Consider the following 23,598-nt stretch of genomic DNA (forward strand, 5'->3'; position numbering starts at 1 on the left):
TGGAAAAATTATATAATTTTAAGTTACCATTAGATTCATTTATTTTTTTAATGGGTTTTATAATTCCTTTAAAGGGATTAGGGTTGGATAAATTTCAAATTGCATTTGTATATTTAGCATTGTCTGTAGCTCGAAAATGTGTAGCAAGTACATGGAAAGATAATATAGTGATTAATATAATGCGATGGCAGAATGAATTGAAAGCTTGTATTGTTATGGAAAAAAATGCATATAATTATTCTTTTCTTGTTAATCAGTGGTTACCATATTTGGAATATATGCATTTAGATATATTTTGATTTATTATATACTTTTAGTTTCTGTTTATATATTTTTAGCTCTCTACCATATTTGGAATATATGCATTTAGATATATTTTGATTTATTATATACTTTTAGTTTCTGTTTATATATTTTTAGCTCTCCTTAAGAGAGCTGGCTGATGGGGTGGGAAGAGGGGATGGGGATTTGATTTAATTTTTTGGGGTTTTTTTCTTATTTTTTTTCTTTCTTTTTGCTTTTTATTTTATTTTTTTAATATATATATATTCATATAAAATTCTCTTTATGGAATGTATTCTGTATTACTATTAATGATTCTTTAAATAAATAAAGTTTAATTTTTTAAAAAGAAAACTTTCAACACAGCAGGATACCGAAAGGTAAACTTATACCATTTTCTCCACAGCACTTCTTTTGCTGAATTAAATTTGTTACATCTCTTAATAATCTCCTGACTCAAATCAGCATAAAAAAACACTCTACTACCCTGAACCATCAATGGAGTTTGATGTCTTCGAGCATTCTGCACCTGATATCTCAAACAACAAATTAAAATTGCTCAAGGTGCTTGACCTAGATAAGGTTTCTTCTTCAATGCTCTATGTGCTATATCCAATTCCAAACGATCCGGAAAAGATTCAGCACCCAATACATCTGGAATTCATTTTTAATTTTTTTTTACTGGATCTGAACCCTCAATATCTTCCGGAAGTCCCACTATTTTCACATTATTCTGTCGTCCTTGATTTTCCAAAGAATCAATCTTCTTCAATAATTCTCTCTTCTGGATTTCCCATCCTATTAAAAAATCTTCCATGAGCAGTGGCGCTGCTGGGCGTGTGCAGTGCATCACGGGTCCGGGATCTCCTCAATTAGGTTTGGGCTGTGGGGGAGGCTGGCCGCCAGTGGGCTGAGGGGCTTGGTCCTGCATCAGTCAGCATGTTAACATGCAGTAAAGCTGGCAAAAGTATAATAAGTCCAGGTGAAGAGGAGGAAAGAAGCCCTGCCTTATTAGAAAGGACCCAAGAAGAAGCTACTACTGGTGTTGAAATTAAGGAAGGTAGGCCTCAAGGAGGAATGGGAGAGTCTGCTTTTGATGCAGTCTTCACAGTATTGGAAGGTATTGCTCATCAAATGGGTAATATGTCAACTCAGATGTCTACACAGATGGATCGTGGGTTTATGGATATGTCCATTAAAATGAATAATATTTGTGAAGAAGTGAAAATAAAGATATGACTGTTGTTAAGGCTGAAGTTAATAGATGTTTGAAAATGGTGGATACAGTGCAAGATAATTTCAAAAAAATTGAAGAGGCATTACGTGATTGTAGAGAACAAATGGAACGGAACAGAGCAAAAAATAGAAAAAGTGGAAGATTCTTTTGTAGGTTGTTCCGACAACCATTAACCCAATGTTCACGTTCAACATCTCCTGATCATAATTCATTTTTCCATCCGAGCAATGTTCTCACACCATAAGGCCCGTCATTTTGACTCTGTGTTACTTCTTGAGGTTCAAGAGCTTTTGGGTACATCTAATCTATTAACATCTCAATCATGGCATCAATTTTGGGTAGCAGACATCTTTTAGATGATCCCACTGTTTGATATCATCATGTTAGGGAATATTCTCCTTATTCACAGGCATAGTCTTCTGAGTATATACACCTGGAAGATCACAAAATTCATTGCCATTCAATCCAGTAATTTCTAAACCTGAAACTATATTAGTTTCAATGTTCCTTTCATCATTCATTGTCTTCAATAAGATCTGTGATCTTTTTCCAGGAAGATTAAGTTTATTCATTAATTCAACAGTATAAATGATGCGGTACTTCCTGGATCAAGAAATGTGTAGGTCTCTTCAGTATGAACCTCCCCTTTTTAGTTTTAATCTGCACAGGAACTATTGAGAAAGCTTTGTCACCAGCCCCAGTAAGACTGTTTGTCTGAACCGAAGCCGAAGCATCCTCTCTGACTCTGTCTTTAGTCTTGGATTCATATTGTTTGACCTCCATCTCAACTTTACTTTGTTGAGTATGCAATAACTTGGGATGCTTTAAACTGCATAATCACAACTGAGTCACTTTTTACAAATTTTGCTGATGTGTCCTTTACACAAGCAACCGAACATATTCCATTCTTCTTTAAAAAGGTTAATTTCTTGTCATGCGACTTTTTCTCCAATCATGAACATTTTTCTAAAGCATGTTTATCTTTGCAATACAAACAGCTTTCCTGAACAGTCTGATCTTCCTTCTCCTTTCTTTCCTTGTTCCTTCCTGTGCTTGTATCTGACATGGGAGTAACAAAGGGACTTCCCTTTGGTTTCTGTTGAGACAATGATTTAGACTTTTTTACATCTTTAGGAACTATTGAAGTATCCTTAATAATTCCAAATACTGGTACAGTGTTAACATGCACATGCCATTCCAAAAATTGTACAACATCCTCAAAAGTGGTATCCCTTCTGTGAATCATTTTAAGCTCTGCAACTTTGGTTCTCTGTAAATCCTTCAGCTTATAAAGCAATTTGTTTATAATAATTGATAAATTACCAAGCAAATTCAGTTCTTGCAAATGTACACTACTTCCCATTGTGTTACTACATCCTCTCAGAAAGAGTGCATATGCTTGTAAAGTCTTTATGTCCTCTGATTTGATTGCTGACCTGGAAAGAATCTTGTCTATGTGGGCCCTTGCAATATTATGTTCATCACCATAATGAGCTCTAGTCTTTTGCCCTTTTAAATCCTTGGTCTGAATCAATATATTGGCAACTTTTAACAAACTCCTTCGCCTGTCCTCCAGGTTACACCATTTCTTGTATTACTTCCAATGTGATGTCCAAAAGATTTCATGAACGTCAGATATTGTAATGGATCCCCAATAAAAACTGGAATTTCCTTCTTAGGTAAACCGCATGAACCTTGTTGCTGTGCTAACATAGCAGAGATTTTTTGTTTTGCTGTGAGTGATATTATATTCTCTTGTGTACCATGGCTTGTGACTGGTTGTCTTGATGTGAATGGAGCAGACGGATCTTGAACTGGTGCCAAAGGTGTAGGACCTTGGGTTGTTAATGATGGTATTCGTGGAAATCTTGGACTTGTCACTGGTTCTCCGGCAACACAAAGAGACATCAATGGTTGAGTATGATCAACTTGCATGGCCGAATTTTTTGAAATGCCCTCCTTTCAGGAAGATCCCTATATTGTGTGCACTGGAGAGATTGAATGTCCCCAGCTCTTTCCATAGGATTGGTCATTATCGTTTGAGCACCAGCAGTGACACGCGTGGCTCCTTGCTCGAATATACTCATTTCTTGTGGCTGCGGTACCCATGGCTCCGTGGGCATGATAGGTGCTGGCCCTTTGGGTACGTCACTTGGAGTGACAAATTTTGCAGAAGCCTGAGCTAATGCTTTCACTTTGGCCATACTCATAGCACGATGTTCCTCAAGCTCTAGTCTTCTCTTTTCTCTATTCAATAATCCATTTTGCTCTTCACTAGCCATTTGTATCTTCAGTTGCTGATTCTTAATTTCAGCTTCTTGCCTCAGTTGTTGATTCCTGATTTGAACCTCCTTCTCCTCTAAAGCAGATTCTTTCCCCAACCACTTGTTGTTGTGCACAGACAGTGGTCAAGTCTGCTTGCACCTTAGCATGCATAGATAATATGCTTGAAGCTCGCGAAGCTGTTCTGGCTCTAGATGCCGTTGAAGACTTTGAAGATCTTCCTGCGCTCATAACCTTGGAAACACTATCATCAGGATTCACATCTGAACTTTCAGATACCGCTGATTGAGTCTGTATCTTTTGCATTTCACTCAGTACAGCACCAGTGGGACTTTGCAATATACATTCATCTGTTTCAGTTCCACTAATCTTTAAGCCAGCTAATGAGGCCTACATTGCCTTATCAGAGTCCTCTTCTTGCTTGGTAGTTGAAGCAGCTTCTTCTATGGTGGCTGGCTCCAACCTCTTGCCAAGCGTCGGTCTGCCTTGCTGGCTCAACTCACAACCAAACAGCTCTTTGAGAGATGAGACTGATGAGACTTCTTCTCCATCTTGGGTTCTTCACACTGCAGCCTGTCTTCTCCTGGGAACTGTAAACAAATTTGTATCTTGTGTGGTCAATATAAGAAAATTTCTCTGAATTGCCTTGGATCTGGGGAGTGTGGCAAGATGGCGTAGAAGAAAGAAGTGTATTCCACTTTTTCCCAGCTGGATTAGTAAATACCCGGTTTTAAAAAAGCATAAAAGTGGTTAAAAATAATATATATAGATGTTTAAATAACAGTGATTTATGATGGCATCAAATTTTAAAAAATTTAAACTTCAACTTCAGATTAAATTACCATACAAAAGTGTGGAAGAATTGAGGCCTACCTGCATGGCTGAATCCACAGAGTCGTTGTTGGGAGTCTCCAAGCCTCAGAGGACTCCAGCCCATTCAAGTTTGACATCTGCACCGATCCTGCATCCGCAAGATGGCGCTGGCACTTTGGTGAGCTTGGCCGTTGCTGACCCACATTCATGTGAAGCCGTGCGCACGTGTGGCATGGCCGACAAGTGGACCCGTAAACCCGTGACCTCACTGGGCAGCCCAGGGGTGCGCAGTGTAGCATCGGAGGATGCTCCTGCGCATCTGGCAGCTTTGCCTGGATTGCGTGGGGCATCCTGGGTCCGAGAATTGCTGGACAAAGTATGGGCTGTGGGGGAGCCCGAATGCCGACGTCCCGATGAGGTCAGGGTGCTGGCGTTGGGTGTTCAGACCCGCAGCTGTTCAGCTAAAGGATCTCCGATGACAGAGGAAGAAGTGGAATTTATCTTATTGGAATTTGTCCAAGAGGAGGAGCCTGTAGTTAAAGGAGGTCGACCTCAAAACGTGGAGGTGGAATCTGGAATGGATTCAGTGTTTACTGTTTTGGAAGGGATTGCTTGTCAAATGCACAATTTGTCAAAACAACTATTAACCCAGGTGAATCAAGGATTTATGGAGATGAAAATAAAAATGAATACCTTGTGTGATGAAATGTCAACTGTGAAACAGGAAATGACTGTAGTTAAGAGTGATATTAATAGATATATAAAATCAGTTGATACTGTGCAAGATAATTTTAAGAAAATTGAAGCAGCATTTTCTGAGTGTCAAAACCAGGTGGAATGTAATAGAGAAAAAATGGAAAAAGTGGAAGGTTCTTTTTTAGATTGGGGAATTCAAAAAAGATTTATTGAAGAAGATTGATTCATTGGAAAGTCAAAGCTGAAGGAATAATGTGAAAATAGTTGGTCTTCCAGAGGACATTGAAGGTTCCGATCCTATAAAAAAAATTTAAGCATTGGATCCCAGAGGTGCTGGGTAAAGAATTTTTTCCTGAAGACTTGGTATTGGATTGGGCTCATAGAGCTCTGAGAAGAAAACCACTTCCAGGACAAACACCAAGAGCAGTCATAATTCATTATTTAAAATACCAAGATAGAGAAATGATTCTACGTATGGCGATACAGAAAGCACGGTAGAATCAGTCTCCGTTAATGGTTCAAAATAACAAGAGTGTTTTTTTTAATGCCCATTTGAGCCAAGAGGTTATTAGAAGCTGACGAGAATTTAATATGGCCAAAGATGTTTTGTGGTGAAAAGGCTATAAGTTTGCTTTTCATTATCCTGCAATTTTGAAGGTTTTTTATGGAAACTTTCAATCTCAATTCTTTGAGAATGATCATGATGCTTTGATTTTTGCTAATTCTTTGCCGGAACTGCAAAGAAATGGGCATTCTCCTCTGTTGTCTCCTAAGAAGAGGATAAATGGAAATGAAAATGGACATGGGTATGGAAAGTATGGAAAGAATGGAAAGAATAACCATATATGGTTATATGTAAAGAATGGAAAGAAAGAAGTGTTGACACAAAGTCTTCTTGATGTTGAAGATCCGGAGCAGTCGTTGGGCATGGAACCATTGGGCTGAATATATGGACTATATTTTATTGTGTTTAATTAAATAATAAATATGTGTCTGGCTGGGGGGGGGGGGGGTGGATGACACTGAAAACTTTGACAGTCATCTGCCACTAGTGGGTTTACCACACCCAGATTTTTAGGGTATTACTACCTTTTTAGGGTTTTGTTTTAAGAATTATAGTGTATAAATATATTAGTAGTTAAAAAGGATGTCTAAATTGATTTAATGTTCAGGGATTAAATAATTCAATTAAGAGAAAGAGAATATTGGCTGATATTAAAAAAATGAAAATTGATATTTCTTTTTTACAAGAAACACGTTTGACTGAAAAATAACATTTGAAATTGAAAAAAGATTGGGTTGGTCATGTTTTTTCTCCTTTTAATTCTAAGGCAAGAGGAGTAGCGATTTTGATTCATAAAAATTTTCCATTTGAATTGGAATCTTCAGAGGAGTAGGCTGGCAGAGTATTAAGAGTGAACTGTAAAATCTTTGCTGAATCATGGACTTTGCTGAATCTTTATGCCCCGAATTCAGAAGCTTTTGTTTACAGTTAACCTTATGCCTAATGAAAATGTTTTAATTGGTGATTTTAATTATGTTCTCAACCCTTTATTGGAGACAAATCCAAAAAGTATAAGGAAATCAAAGATGGCAACACAAATTAATGTGTTAATGATTTAAATTTGGTGGATATTTGGAGAAAAGTTAATCCTACAGAGAAACATTTCTCTTTTTATTCTTCAAGACATGATTCATTTTCTAGAATTGATTTATTTTTGCACATTTACAAGGTAGAGTATTATGAGCTGAATATAAAAGTAGAGTTATATCAGATCATTCATTATTACTTTTTTCTTGTGAAATTACAGAGGTAGTACATCCATCATTTAGAAGGTTTCATGTAATGTTATTGAAAAAAAAACAGAGTTTGTTACTTTTGTTAAAGAAAATATTTCTTTATTTTTGACCGAGAATGTTAATACTGTGGATGGTTATTTTGTAATATGGGATGCTTTAAAAGCTTATTTGAGGGGGAAGATTATTAGTTATTCTACGAAAGTTAAGAAACAATATATGGCATAAAGTTTAGAGTTAGAAAATAAGATTGCTGAGTTAGAGAAAGATTTTCAGAAAGGTGTAACATAAGATAAAAAAAAGTTGCATTAGCGAGGTTGAAATTACGTTATAATACTTTACAAACTTATCTGTTTGAGAGCTTAATCAATCGATCTAAACAACGTTATTATGAGTTGGGGAAAGAGCTCATAAGGTACTTGCTTGGCAATTGAAAGCTGAACAGACATCTCGGACTATTAATGCTGTTAAGAATTCAAAAGTTACTTACAAACCTCAGGAAATTAATGACCAGTTTTATTCATTTTATTTGAAATTATATATTTCTGAGGGGAAACAGGAAAATGGTTCTATTGACTCTTACTTATCTAAATTAAAGTTGCCGGTATTAGATGGAAATGATGTTCAGGAATTGGAATCTCCATCTACGGATTTTGAAATTAAGGAAGCTATTCAGGAAATGCCTAATGAAAAGTCCCCAGGGGATGATGGATTCCCTGTGGATGATTTTTTTAAATATACTTGGAGAAGTGTTGAATCAAGTTACTGAAGATCAGAAGTTACCAGAATCATGTTCAAGTGCTTTAATAACTGTCATTCCATTAAAAGTGTCTTCATATAGACCTATTTCTTTATTAAATGTAGATTATAAAATTATGTATTAGCCAATAGACTTGCCCAAATTGGTACATATTGATCATACTGGTTTTATTAAGAATAGAAATGCATCAGACAATATATTCTGATTAATTACTTTGGTCAATGCATATTGAAAGCAACCTAACCATCCTATGGCGGTTGCATTAGATGCAGAAAAAGCTTTTGATAGGGTTGAGTGGGATTTTTTATTCAAAGTGTTAGAGAAATTCAGCCCTTTTTTATTGGTTGGATTAAGGCTTTATATACAAACCTGATTGCTAGAGTGGTGACAAATGGACAGATTTCTTCACCATTTAAATTGACTCGTTCAACTCAACAGGGCTGTCCATTGTCACCAGCCTTATTTGTGTTGGTTATTGAACCATTAGCTCAGGTTATTAGACAAAATGAAGAAATTAGAGGGATGAGGGTTAAGAATGGTTTAAATAAAGAGGGTTAAATAAAATTAATTTATTTGTGGACCATGAGTTGGTATACTTGATGAAACTGGAACAGTCATTGAAACAATTGCAAGAGTATTTGTTGAAATTTGGAGAATTATCGGGATATAAAGTTAATTGAGATAAAAGTGAAATTTTACCAGTTGGAGTGGGAAATTATTCTGAATTTAAAACTATTACAAAATTAAAGTGGACAAGTAAAATTAAATATTTAGGTGTGTTTATGGATACTAATTATCAATCATTATATCAATTAAATTATGTACCTATATTAAGAGGGATTAAAGCAGATTTGATTAAGTGTAAAAGTCTTCCGTTAACTTTGATTGGTCAGGTTAATTGTATTAAAATGAATATTTTTCCTTGTATTCAATATTTATTTCAGTCAATACCTTGTTTACTTTCTAAGGGTTTTTTTCAAGATTTGAATAAAGCAGTGCAAGAATTTTTATGGAAAGGTACATTAGCTTGAATGGCGTTGCATAGACTTACATTACCACATTTTCAAAACTATTGTGAAGTGGCCTAGTTGAAGTTTGTTAGTAGATTGATGGATTTCGATCAGCCTCCTAGCTGGGCTAAAGTGGAGATGGTATGTATTTCTAGGTTTCAGATACATGAACTTGTATTTTGTTGGAATTTGATTTTGTTACAGCAATATGATATGCTGATATTAAAACATTTGTTAAAGATTTGGATTTTAAAAAAATAGTGTTAGGGTCGAAAGATAAATTATCAATTTTAACTCCATTGTATAACAATCAGCTTATTCATTTTTCAATATTTAATAATCATTTAAAGATTTGGGATTCTAAAGGTATAAAGACAATACAAGATTGTTTTGTAGAGGGGCATTTTCTTTCTTTTAATTAATTGAGAGAAAGATTTGATATACCTGTAAATTCTTTGTTTGTGTATTATCAACAGAGCTTTGATAAAAGATAATTATGGTAGAGAGATGATTTTACATACTTTGTCAATATTTGAATCTTTGAGTTCCTTTATACCAAAAAAGGGTTATGTTTCAGTTATGTATAATTTGTTACAAGATAGTATGGATGAGTCAGATTGGGAGAAATCTCAATTTAAATGGGAGAGTGATTTAGTATTTATTTTTCCTGAAGATGATTGGGTGAATATGTGTCAGAACAATGTAATTAAATTGACTAATGTAAGATATGGAATGGTTAATTATAATTTTTTACATCAATTATATTTGATCCTGGAAAAGCTAAAAAAAATTATGGGTTTAGTAATTCGGATTCTTGTTTTAGATGTGGTTCATGTATTGGAACTTTTCTACATGCCGTTTGAACTTGCGTTAAAGTTCAATCATTTTGGCAAAGAATCGAAGTAGTTTTGGAAAAATTATATAATTTTATACTACCATTAGATCCAATGATTTTTTTGATGGGAAATTTGTATTCGTTAAGAGGAATGGGATTGGACAAAATTCAAATTGCTTTTGTACGTTTGGTGTTATCAATAGTGCGTAAATGTGTTGCTAGTACTTGGAAAAATGATACTGAGATTAATATATCACGTTGACACAATGAATTGAAAGTATGTATTGTCATGGGAAAAATTACTTATAATTTACATGATAATTATTCTTCTTTTGGTAGTAAGTGATCTCCGTATTTGAAATATATGCATTTAGATATACTTTGAAATGTTATTAATATTCATAATATTTTATTTTTATATATATATAATCTATATTTTTTGCTCCCCTTAAGGGAGTTGGCTGTAGGGGAGTGAGGATGGGAGGGATGTTAATGTAAAATCTTTTCTTGATTATTTCTATACTGTATGCTATGTTTTTTTCCCACTACCTTTTAAATAAAGTTTGGAAAAAATGAATTGCCTTGGATCTGTAGATATGCACACAAGCTTTCTGGCTCTCTGCTTGTTTATAACTAACTGAACACATTCTCTGGGCTTCCTGCCAGATTCTGTAAACCAGAGCTGTATTTTATCTTTCCAAGGTCACAGGTGTCTTCCAAGACACTAGCTCAATTTTAAAACTGTGCAATTCACCTACATGTTCTTGTAGAGGCTTCTGGAATATTCTATTATTATAGAGAGAATGTCTCTTTGCTTTTAACAAGTTGAGGTCTTTCAGACAAATTTTATGAGCCTTTCTCCCAAACAAAGTTCACAATAATACATTTTATTTGAATCAAAATATAGACAACACTTTCCAGGTTCTTGTATTTCCTAATTTCAAAACATGCCATCTTCAAGGAAAGGTGGGTGACGATAGTCCAAATTACTATCTTATTAATCCAAACTTTGTAGTTGCAGCTTTAAGTAGTTTTAATTCAATGATAAAACAGATAAACATTTTGCATAACTTTGCATTAAGATTTTCATAACGATGAATAAACAAAACATATACTCTATTTAAAGATATAATGATGTTCAACTTTAAAGAGATATATAGAAGAAATAAGACAAAATAAGATTAAATATACCAATTTCAAAGAAAATTATCCCGAACGCGTCTCCTTCATGGTTTGTCAAAGAATGAGATGCAGCTCTTCGTCTGGGTGGATATTACAACATATGACATCTTAGTCACTATGGTAACACAACAAGCAATACTTTATCTTAAAGAGAGAGGCACAAAATTAACTAAGAATCAAAAACAAGATTTTAACCTTTACCCACGTGTCCTCTACCCCATGTGAGTCTGCATACACTACCATGTATGAGTCTGCCAACAGGCATACTCTCCCCTGTGTAAGTCTGTGTACATGGTTACTCTGCCCTGTGTGAGACTGCATATACGCGTACTGTGCTGAGTGAGCCCACATACAGGCATACTCTGTGAGCCTGCATATATGTGTACACTGCCTTCTGTGTGAGCCTGTGTACATGCATACTCTGGTCTCTGTGAGTCTTCATACATGAGTACTCTCCCCTATGTGAGTCTGTGTATATGAATACTTTTCCCTCTGAGAGCCTGTATACAGGTGTACACTGTCCTGTGTGAGCCTGCACACATGTCTAATCTGCCCTGTGTCAGCCTTCATACACACATACTCTGCCCTGCGTGAGCATGCGTAGATGTGTACTCTGCCTTGTGTGAGCCTGTGTACTCACACACTCTTGCCCTGTGTAGAGCCTGTGTACATGCAGACTGTGCCCTGTGTAAGCCTGTGTACATGCGTACTCTGCCCTGAGTGAGCCTCCATACTCTGTGTGGGCCTGCATACATGTGTACTCTGCTCTGTGTGAGCCTGCATACACTACCATGTGTGAGGCTGCCAACATGTGTACTCTGCCCTGTGAGCCCATGTACTCTGTCCTGTGTGAGTCCATGGCACTTTGCCCTATGTGACCTGCATTCTCTGACCTATGTGTCTTCATACATGTGTACTCTTTTCAGTGTGAATCTGTGTCCATCTGAATGCTGCCCTGTGTGAGCCCATGTACTCTCTGCTGTGTGAGCCCACATACTCTGCCCTGTGAGCCTGTGTATATGCGTATTCTGCCATGTGTGAGCTTGTGTACATGGGTACTCTGCCATATGTGAGCCTGTGTATAGGAGTACTCTGCCCTGTGTGAGCATGTGTAGATGTGTACTCTGCCCTGTGTGAACATGCATAGATGTGTACTCTGCCCTGTGAGCCTGTGTACATGCATACTCAGCCCTGTGTAAGCCTGTATATGTGTACTCTTGTCATGTGTGAGCCTGTAATATGCATACTCTGCCCTCTGTGAGCATGCGTAGGTGTACTCTGCCCTGTGTGAGCATGTGTAGATGTGTACTCTACCCACATACCCTCTGTTGTGTGAACCCATGTACTCTGCCCTGTGTGAGTCTGCATACACACATGCTCTGCCTTGTTTGAGCCTGTGTACGGTTATGCACTAACACAGGGACAGAATGGAAAATTCACCAGCAATAGAAAATTCAAAATAATAGTTTTTATTAAAACTATTAATAAGAATAACATTTCTTACATTACTCTAAACCGACTTAATTCTAAACTTAACCTCACTATGCACAAATATAAATGTATATCAAAGATAAGTTCAGCTTTATTTTGGTTTTGCTTGTAGGTCTTAAATTCTCAATTCAGAAATAATTATAAAGTGCTTTTAAACATTGTCTTCAGGCCTCTTTTATGCACAATTATGTTTTCCACATGAAGAATCTGCTCTCTTCTCAAAGTCAGTGAATGTGACTATTTTCTTCCACAATGAATTCACAAACCCAGACAAGAGTTAAACAAACGTGGTTAACTTTTTCCACGATGAAATCACAAACCAGACAAGAATTAAACAAAGTGGCCAAACACAAAAATAGACCCAGTAGAATTCTGACCTCTTTTCCAAAGAGACAGCAAAGTGGTCTTCATTAATTCAAAAGCCATGGATTCTGTGTTCCCCTTCTTCTAGGAGTAACACATAACAAGCAGCACCAATTCTGGTTACTGTAACTTAACCCTGTCTTTCATAAGGTTTCAACCCCTGTAGGTCACAGGATTTTGGCTTCTGTGAACTCCAAGCTGAACTGAGCTCTTTGTCTCTTCTTTCTGTAATATATTTCTCCCATTTCTCATGTCACATGGGGTGTGACATCATTTCTCTCTTTGAAGCTCATAAGGCCTTTTAACACGAATGTGCTAAAAGCATCAAGTCCACTTACATCTCCGAGAAGTCAGCTTTCCTCAGAACTAAAACACCCCTGTGTTTATACAGGTGAATGAACCCCTATTGTTTCCAATACCTCAAGAACCATCATAAATCCTTTTCATCTTCTTGACTCCAACTGCAATCAGCATCCATTTTCATCTCAAACTGGCTTCTGTCTTCTATCTCAAGGAAACAATGTGCATTTAAAATCCTGATGTGCCCCCTGTAACTACCCACATTGACTCACCAAGAAGACAGATACTAAGACATTTTTATATATGAGAAATATAGTTTAACATTAAATTAAAGGTGAACACAAATCCGTCACACTCCTTCTCATAGAGAACATTTTGAACTTCTGTGACAGAATATATAGAAATATTTTGGGAGATTAATTGGGAAAAGTTATAGTAGGTTACATACACTCAGTTTAAAACAGATCTTATTTGAAATACTGGAGAATTCATATCCACAGTGACTTTGTAGAAATTGAGAAGAGTGCCTATGGAGACTTCACAACTGGGTGTTAATTGTTGAATGAATGGACTATTGTCTTTAAAGCAACAGCAAGAGACGTATTGTCTCCCGATACCTTTTGCAAGGCTTTTGACAAGAGTGCTCAGAGGTCACTTATGGGTTCTTGTTTACCAAAAAACAACAGATGAACCAGAAGGTTGACTCCAATTATTTGATGGAGAAGGTCAGGGTTTTTATTGCAAGCACAGGGAGCCAGTCAAGCAAGTTGTCTCTGATGGTGTGAGTCAGAGAGAGAGAGAGAGAGAGAGAGAGAGAAGTGAAACAAGTTATCTCAGCCAGTGTGGGTGAGACAGAGAAGCTTGCTGAAACTGAAGCAGGAGGCTTGTTGGAACAGAAACAGAAGCTCCAGAGCAGTGATGGCTGAAAGTGCTATCTGTCTGGTGTTTCTCTTGGAATAAGGGAAACAGAAAGGAACTCTGTGATAGCCTGAAAGAAAGAGGTTATTATCTGGAGAACCCTGATGGGGCAAGTTTTGTCAACAAGACATTGAGGTGACTAATGGTGGTACCTCAGTTGTGGAAATCCTGGAACAACAAATCTCTCTACAAACATCCAAAAAACCTTCCTGAGCGGTAAACATTACATGTTAAATTCTGTGCACAGTATAAGAATTGCCTGCAACAAGTGAACTTCAAGGAATGAGAAGAGAGATTGGACTGTGAACCAAAGAACTTTTCTAAATTTACACACACATTACATACACATGCGCTTAGAATTAGAAGGGGGTAAAGTTGGGGAGTTAAGTTAATAGTGATAAGATAAAGTGTGATTCAGTTTTCATGTTTAAAGATAATTAAAAGCAACTTTGTTTAAGTAACCATTTGTCTTGGTGAATATCTATTGCTGCTGGGTTTTGGGGTCCTCTGGGCTTGTAACACTTCTAAAAGGTCAACATTTTAAACTGCAATCTCCTATTTGTTTTTAATAGATTTCACAGCCTTAAACAATAAAATACAAACAAATATGGCAGAAACATATAAACCTGGATAAGAAATCAGTAGCAACACAGTCTCTCAATGTCATTATAATGTCTCCTACCCAAGTCATATCCTTGCAAAATTAAACTCCAGTTCAATAAACATCTACACTTCTTTTCTTCTTTGGCTTGGCTTCGCGGACGAAGATTTATGGAGGGGGTAAAAAGTCCACGTCAGCTGCAGGCTCGTTTGTGGCTGACAAGTCCGATGCGGGACAGGCAGACACGATTGCAGCGGTTGCAAGGGAAAATTGGTTGGTTGGGGTTGGGTGTTGGGTTTTTCCTCCTTTGCCTTTTGTCAGTGAGGTGGGCTCTGCGGTCTTCTTCAAAGGAGGTTGCTGCCCGCCAAACTGTGAGGCGCCAAGATGCACGGTTTGAGGCGTTATCAGCCCACTGGCGGTGGTCAATGTGGCAGGCACCAAGAGATTTCTTTAGGCAGTCCTTGTACCTTTTCTTTGGTGCACCTCTGTCACGGTGGCCAGTGGAGAGCTCGCCATATAACACGATCTTGGGAAGGCGATGGTCCTCCATTCTGGAGACGTGACCCATCCAGCGCAGCTGGATCTTCAGCAGCGTGGACTCGATGCTGTCGACCTCTGCCATCTCGAGTACTTCGACGTTAGGGGTGTAAGCGCTCCAATGGATGTTGAGGATGGAGCGGAGACAACGCTGGTGGAAGCGTTCTAGGAGCCGTAGGTGGTGCCGGTAGAGGACCCATGATTCGGAGCCGAACAGGAGTGTGGGTATGACAACGGCTCTGTATACGCTTATCTTTGTGAGGTTTTTCAGTTGGTTGTTTTTCCAGACTCTTTTGTGTAGTCTTCCAAAGGCGCTATTTGCCTTGGCGCGTCTGTTGTCTATCTCTTTGTCGATCCTTGCATCTGATGAAATGGTGCAGCCGAGATAGGTAAACTGGTTGACCGTTTTGAGTTTTGTGTGCCCGATGGAGATGTGGGGGGGCTGGTAGTCATGGTGGGGAGCTGGCTGATGGAGGACCTCAGTTTTCTTCAGGCTGACTTCCAGGCCAAACATTTTGGCAGTTTCCGCAAAGCAGGACGTCAAGCGCTGAAGAGCTGGCTCTGAATGGGCAACTAAAGCGGCATCATCTTATGCCGCTTATTTTTAGTCTTACTCACAGATTATGGTCCATGTCGACAATGCTTAATCCATGGTACGTGCCAAGATGGAGTAAGGTGAAGATGTGGGAAGTCATCTCTCCCCAACTGGACAGTTTAAAACCCGAGATTAATGAACCGATTAATATCTGAATAATTAAGGAAAAGCTCCTTACATTCTGGGAATGAAAGAAGCAAGAAGAGGAAGAGAACAACAATAAAAGAAAACTACATTTTAAAGTACTGGAAAAAAAGGAAGAATCTGGGCCTACCGAAGAATTGAAGCCTCAGGATTTATTTCAGATGGATCTGAAGTCCCAACATACCTCTCCGGCAAGGTTGTGTGAAGCGGCGGCATCCCCTATGCATGCAGCGACGCAGGATGACGCCGCTGCTACCTCTCTGGCATTGCTCCAGGAAGCCCATGGGAGTGCTGCATTGAGCATCCCTGGTAGCGTGGCCAAGCGCGGGGGTGCGGGGGACATGAGCCCAAGCACGTTAGCACATCTTTGTGCTCACTGGTGCATAGTGATGCACCTTCCTTGGAGGCCTGTTCTCACATGACCAGCGTGATCAGCATGCATGCTAGCGCATGCATCTGTGAAGCTCTGGAATGGGTCCAGGCTGCGGGGGGGCCCATCCATCACCACGCTGACGATGTCAGCCCAGCATGGAGGGTGGTCCAAACCCGCAGCCAGGCTGCCAGAGAGGTGAGTCTAGTACCTGAGGAGGAGGAGGAAGAAACTGCTGAGTATTTAGATGAAGAGAATCATGAACAACTTATGGCTGCTGCTAATATTAAGGAGGGTAAGCCTAGAACCTTAAAGGCACCTTCACTAAGTCTGCAGAGCCTTTCGCCTGGCCCTGATGTGGTAATTACGTTAGAAGAACTAACTAAGTAAAATGAAAATTTATGGACTATACCTCTACTAGTTTTCATAATATATTAGAGTCAAAATAACTGACATGTCTGGGAATATTGCTTCAATTAAATTGGACATTAATAAATGTTTGACAGCTGTTGATGTAGTTCAAGACAGAGTGAAGAATGTTGAAGATAGAGTTGATCAGATTGAAGAATCTATTACTGGATGGCAAATGGAGAAGAAATTTTTTTTAAAGAAAAATATTCATTGGAAAACCAATCGTCAGAATAATATTAAAATAGAGAGTCTACCTGAGGGTATTGAGGGAGCAAATCCTAGAAGATTTTTTAAGGAGTGGATTCCTAATGTATTGGGATCTGAATATTTTCCTGAAGGTTTGAAACTAGATAGAGCCCATTGTGCTTTAAGAAGGAAACCTTTACCAGGTCAGCCACCATGGACAGTATTGATTAGATGTCTTAGGTATCAAGATCGGGAGATGATTTAATGTGTGGCAATCCAGCAAGCTCGTATGAATCAGGGCCCAATGATGGTACAGGGTAATAAGGTCTTTTTTTATGCAGATTTGAGTCAGGAGGTTATTCAGAGGCAAAAGGAGTTTAATTCAGCTAAAATGGTGTTGTGGAAGAAAGGGTATAGATCTGCTTTTCGATACCCAGCTATTTTGAAGGTGTTCTGTGGGCAATATCAATCACAATTTTTTGAAAAGGTACAAGATGCATTAACCTTTGTTAATTCTTTGCCAGACTCCAAGTTGACTCAAGATCTTTCTACAAAACCTTTGGTGACCATAAATAAAGCTGGAAATGAATGGCGGAGAAGGAAGTTGGAAACTGAACAATTGGTGGATTTGGAGGTGAAGCTTCCAAGTACATCTGAATCTTGATTGGACTATGTATTTCATTATTGGGCTGTCTGGTTGGGGAGAAGATGATGACCCAATTGTTTCTGAAGTCATCAGCCACTGTTGGTATTAACTGCACCCAGTTAATAGATGGGGGTACTGCATTTGCAGTTTTTTTTAGGGGGGGATATTTGTGATTTAGTTTAGGAGGGGTTTTCTTAGGGTTTTTTAAAATGTATATATAAAAGTAGTTTGGAGCCTTAATTGAATTTGTATTTCTGTTGTGTGCCTGATTTATCATAGTTATAATGTTTAACTTAAATTTTACAACTTTTAACATTAAGGGTTTGAACAACCCAATAAAAAGGAAGCGAGTATTAGCCTATATTAAGAAAACGAAAGTTGACACTGCTTTCTTACAAGAAACACATTTGAAGGAAAAAGAACATTTACAATTGAAAAGAGATTGGGTGGACCAAGTTATTTCATCTTCTTTTAATTCTAAAGCGTGTGGAGTTGCAATTTTAATTCATAAAAAATTGTCTTTTACATTGGATTCAGTATTGGAAAGGAAGGGTAGGGTATTTATGGCTAATTGTAAGATTTTTTTCTGAATTATGGACGTTGTTAAATGTTTATGCTCCTAATGTAGATGATGAAAAGTTTATAACTGAAGTTTCTTTGGGATTGAATCAGGCAAATGATAATATACTGGTGGGAGGAGATTTCAATTATTGTTTAGAACCTTTATTGGATAAATCCCCAAAGTCTGTAAGAAAATTAAAGATAGCGGATCATTTGGCGGAAGTTATGAAGGACTTAAATTTGGTGGACATCTGGAGAAGGAGGAATCCGACTGAGAAAGATTTTTCTTTTTATTCAGCTAGACATGAATCTTATTCAAGAATTGATTTTTTAAAATATCTGCCCAAATGCAAGGGAGAATAGTTAGTGCTGATTATAAAAGTCGAACGTTGTCAGATCATTCACTTTTATTGATTTCATGTATTAGCTCTGATGTGGTTCAAACTAGTTATATTGATGGAAATTTAATACTGCATTGTTGAAACAGCTGGAATTTGTTACTTTTATAGAGATCATTTATTATGATTTTACAATTAAATGAGAATTCAGTGCAAAGTAAATTTGTATTATGGGATGCTCTGAAAGCATATTTAAGAGGTCAAATTATTAATTATACTTCTAAACTTAGGAAAAAAACACTTGGCAGATAGTAATAAGCTTGAGGAAGAGATTAAAAATTTGGAGAAAGATTTACAGAGGAATTTTTCTGAAGATAAAAAGATACAACTATCCAATTTGAAAATGCATTAGAATACTTTTCAAACATATCATTATGAGAAATTAATTCAAAGATCTAGACAGCAGTATAATGAATTGGGAGAAAGAGCTCATAAGATTCTAGCTTGGCAGTTGAAAATGGAACAGGTTTCTAGGGCAATAAATGCTGTTAAAAAAGGTACAAAAATTACTTATAAACCTCAAGAAATTAATGATAAATTTCATTCTTTTTATCAGGATTGATATAAGTCAGAGGTTGAACAAGATGTTGATCGAGTAGAATCTCTTTTGGCTGGGTTTGATCTTCCATATTTAAATTATTTAGAAACTCAGGAGTTAGATTCTTTTTTTATGGATTTGGAAATTAAAGAGGTATTATAAACAATGCCTAATGGAAAGTCAACTGGAGTAGATGGATTCACGTTGGAATTTTATAAGGAATTTTATGATTTATTACTTCCGAAATTTTGACATGTATTAAGGCAAGCAGCAGAAATATCTTCTCTTCTAGAATCTTTTTTGAGAGCATTGGTTATGATTATTCCAAAAAAAAAGACAGAGACCCATTAAAAGTAGCTTCATATAGACCAATTTCTTTGTTAAATGTAAATTATAAAATTGTGGCTAAAGTGTTGGCAAATAGGATAGTAAAATATTTACCAAAGTTAATTCATGTAGACCAATCAGGATTTATTAAAAATCATTATTCAGCTGATAATGTTGTTAAATTAATTACGTTAGTCAATTCTTCTAGAGAACAACATACTTTACATTTGGTAGCGGCTTTAGATGCAGAAAAAGCTTTTGACTGTGTTGAATGGCATTTTTTGTTTAAAATTTTGGAACATTTTAAATTTGCTCCAGCTTTTATTGGTTGGGTAAAAGCTCCATATAACAATTCTTCAGCTAGGGTAGTAACAAATGGATTAACGTCTTCTTCATTTGCTTTACCAAGATGAACTAGACAGGGTTGTCCATTATCTCCAGCTTTATTTGCTTTGGTGTTTGAGCCCTTGGCTCAATTTATTAGACAGAATGTTAATATTAAAGGTATTACTGTTGGGGAGGATGATCTATTTGCAGATGATGTGCTAATTAATCTAACAAATCCTAAAGAATCTTTGGTATATTTGCAGACATGTTTGGAACAGTATGGAAAAATGTCTGGGTATAAAATTAATTGGGACAAGAGTGAACTATTACTTCTTTCAAATGAAGATTGCTCGGAGTGTAAACAGATTACCCAGTTTCAAGGTCTGATAAGAAAAAGCATTTAGGAGTGATAATAAATGTGGATTATTGTCAGTTATATCAATTGAATTATTTACCATTGTTAAGAAAAATTAAAGCAGATTTAACTTTAATAGGAAGGGTCAATTGTATTAAGATGAATGTATTTCCATGAATACAGTATCTTTTTCAATCTATCCTTTGTTTTTTACCAAAGTCTTTTTTAAAAGAACTAAATGCAGCAATTTGTTAATTTTTTTTAAATTTTATTTTTCACACTATAAACCACATTGATCAAGATACATACATTTCCTTTTCAAATATATACAGTGTCGTTTTCTCCCCCCACTCCCTCTTCCCATCCCACCCTCCCTACCTCCCCTCCCATTCATTTAAAGTTCAGAATCTAAGATACATTGAACCCGTCAAACAATGTTGTCACTCAATTAAAATAAATAAGAAATTCCACTGAGTCAATTCTTTTCATTCCCTTCTCCTTCTGTCATTTTAGGTGGGGTAGATGTACCCAGTAGGTTTTCTCTATTGTGTTTCAAATATTTGTTCAAATATTGTAATACTACTTCTTAAATTATATGTTATTTTTTCTAATGGAATACATTTATTCATTTCTATATACCATTGTTGTATTCTCAAGTTATCTTCTAATTTCCAGGCTGACATAATACATTTTTTTGCTACAGCTAGGGCTATCCTAACAAATCTTTTTTGTGCACCATCCAAATCAAGTCCAAATTCTTTGTTTTTTATGTTACTTAGGAGGTAGATCTCTGGGTTTTTTGCTATATTGCTTTTTGTGATTTTATTTAATATCTGGTTTAGATCTTCCCAAAATTTTTTCACTTTCTCACATGTCCAGATTGCATGAATTGTTGTTCCCATTTCCTTTTTACAGCGAAAACATCTGTCAGATACTGTTGGGTCCCATTTATTTAACTTTTGTTTCCAGTTATATTGTATCATACGTAACCTCATATTTATTGTATTTCTCATAGTTCCTGAGCATAACTTCTCCCATATTTCCTTCTTTATCTTTATGTTTAGATCTTGTACCCATTTTTGTTTAGTTTTACCATTTGTTTCCTCATTCTCCTTTTCTTGTAGTTTAATATACATGTTTGTTATAAATTTTTTGATTATCATTGTGTCCGAAATCACATATTCAAAATTACTTCCCTCTGGTAACCTCAGACTGCTTCCCAATTTGTCCTTCAAGTAGGATTTCAGTTGGTAGTATGCCAACACTGTATCGTGAGTTATATCATATTTATCCTTCATTTGTTCAAAGGATAGTAATTTATTTCCTGAAAAGCAATTTTCTATTCTTTTGATCCCTTTTTTCTCCCATTCTCTAAAGGAAAGGTTATCTATTGTAAAAGGGATTAGCTGATTTTGCGTCAGTATTAGTTTTGGTAGTTGATAATTTGTTTTATTCCTTTCTACATGAATCATCTTCCAAATATTGAGCAGATGATGTAATACAGGAGAATTCCTACGTTGTACCAATTTTTCATCCCATTTATAGTCCAATCTGGCTTTTCCCTTGTTTGATAAAAATCTGATAGGTATCTTAATTGTGCGGCTCTATAATAATTTTTAAAGTTTAGCAGTTGTAAGCCTCCTTGTTTATACCATTCCGTTAATTTATCTAGTGCTATCCTCGGTTTCCCCCCTTTCCATAAAAATTTCCTTATTATTTTCTTTAACTCCTTGAAGAATTTCTCTGTCAACTGTATTGGCAATGCCTGAAATAGGTATTGTATCCTTGGGAAAATGTTCATTTTAATACAGTTTATCCTTCCTATTAGTGTTAGTGGTAAGTCTTTCCAATGCTCTAAGTCGTCGTGTAATTTTTTCATTAGTGGATAATAATTGAGTTTATATAGATGGCCGAGGTTTTTATTTATTTGTATACCTAGGTATCATATTGCTTGCATTTGCCATCTGAATGGTGATTCTTTCTTAAATTTTGAGAAATCTGCATTATTCATTGGCATTGCTTCACTTTTATTTGCGTTAATCTTGTATCGCGACACTTCTCCATATTCCTTCAATTTCTTATGTAATTCTTTTATTGATATTTCTGGTTCTGTTTAGTATACTATAACGTCATCTGCAAATTAACTGATTTTATATTCCTTGTCTTTTATTTTTATCCCTTTTATTTTATTTTCTGTTCTTATCAGTTCTGCTAGTGGTTCTATGGCTAACGCGAACAATAAGGGCCATAGTGGGCATCCCTGCCTTGTTGATCTGCTTAATTTAAATTGTTTTGATATACATCCATTTACTGTCACTTTCGCCAATGGCCCCTTATATAATACTTTAATCCAATTAATATATTTCTCTGGTAAACTGAAATTATATAGTAGTTTGAATAAATAATTCCATTCTACTCTGTCAAAGGCCTTCTCTGCGTCTAAAGCAACCACTACTGTTGGAACTTTATTTCATTCTACTGCATGAATTAAGTTAATAAATTTACAAATATTGTCTGTTGTTCGTCTTTTTTTAATAAATCCAGTTTGGTCTAGATTTACTATTTTTGGTACATAGTCAGCTAATCTGTTTGCTAATAGTTAGCTGTTATCTTATAATCTGTGTTAAGTAAAGATATTGGTCTATATGACGCTGGTGCGAGTGGATCTTTCCCTGTCTTTGGTATTACTGTAATTATTGCTGTTTTGCATGAATCTGGTAAGCTTTGTGTTTTATCAATCTGGTTGATTACTTCCAGGAGGGGAGGAATTAATAAATCTTTAAATGTTTTATAGAATTCTATTGGGAATCCATCCTCTCCTGGTGTTTTATTATTCGGTAGTTTTTTTGTTATCTCTTGTATTTCTACTATTTCAAATGGTTCTGTTAATTTATTTTGTTCCTCTATTTGTAATTTCGGTAGTTCAATTTTAGTTAAAAATTCATCTATTTTGTCTTCTTTCCCTTCGTTTTCAGCTTGATATAATTGTTCGTAGAATTCTCTGAAGTTTTCATTAATCTCTGTTGCATTATATGTGATTTGTTTGTCTTTTTTCCTTGATGCCAATACCATTGTCTTAGTTTGTTCTGTCTTAAGCTGCCACGCTAGAATTTTGTACGTTTTTTCTCCTAGTTCATAATATTTCTGTTTTGTCTTCATTATGTTCTTCTCCACCTTATATGTTTGTAGTGTTTCATATTTTATTTTTTTATCTGCCAATTCTCTTCTTTTAGTTGTGTCTTCCTTCATTGCTAATTCTTTTTCTATATTTGCTATTTCCCTTTCCAACTGCTCTGTTTCCTGATTGTAGTCCTTCTTCATCTTGGTTACATAACTTATTATTTGCCCTCTGATGAACGCTTTCATTGCGTCCCATAGTATAAACTTATCTTTCACTGATTCCATATTTATTTCAAAGTACATTTTAATTTGTCTTTCAATTAATTCTCTAAAATTATGCCTTTTAAGTAGCATGGAGTTTAATCTCCATCGAAACATTCTTGGAGGGACGTCCTCTAACTCTATTGTCAATATCAGGGGTGAGTGGTCCGATAATATTCTAGCTTTATATTCTGTTTCTCTAACTCTGTCTTGCATGCGAGCTGATAACAGGAATAGGTCTATTCTTGAGTATG

At 36.3% G+C, this 23,598-nt stretch overlaps 1 long non-coding RNA gene across 1 annotated transcript in view; it reads left to right on the forward strand.

Annotated features, from left to right (window-relative positions):
• The window catches only part of LOC138750761 (uncharacterized), a 54,924-nt gene extending 34,821 nt beyond the window's left edge, over positions 1–20,103 (forward strand). The window contains exons 2-3 of the long non-coding RNA XR_011349494.1: positions 17,336–17,445; positions 19,872–20,103. This is a non-coding gene — a long non-coding RNA (uncharacterized lncRNA). The remainder of the gene's footprint in view (positions 1–17,335; positions 17,446–19,871) is intronic.
• Positions 20,104–23,598: the final 3,495 nt, after the last annotated feature.

This window comes from Narcine bancroftii, unplaced genomic scaffold, assembly GCF_036971445.1.
Source record: "Narcine bancroftii isolate sNarBan1 unplaced genomic scaffold, sNarBan1.hap1 Scaffold_254, whole genome shotgun sequence".
NCBI classification, from domain to species: domain Eukaryota; kingdom Metazoa; phylum Chordata; class Chondrichthyes; order Torpediniformes; family Narcinidae; genus Narcine; species Narcine bancroftii.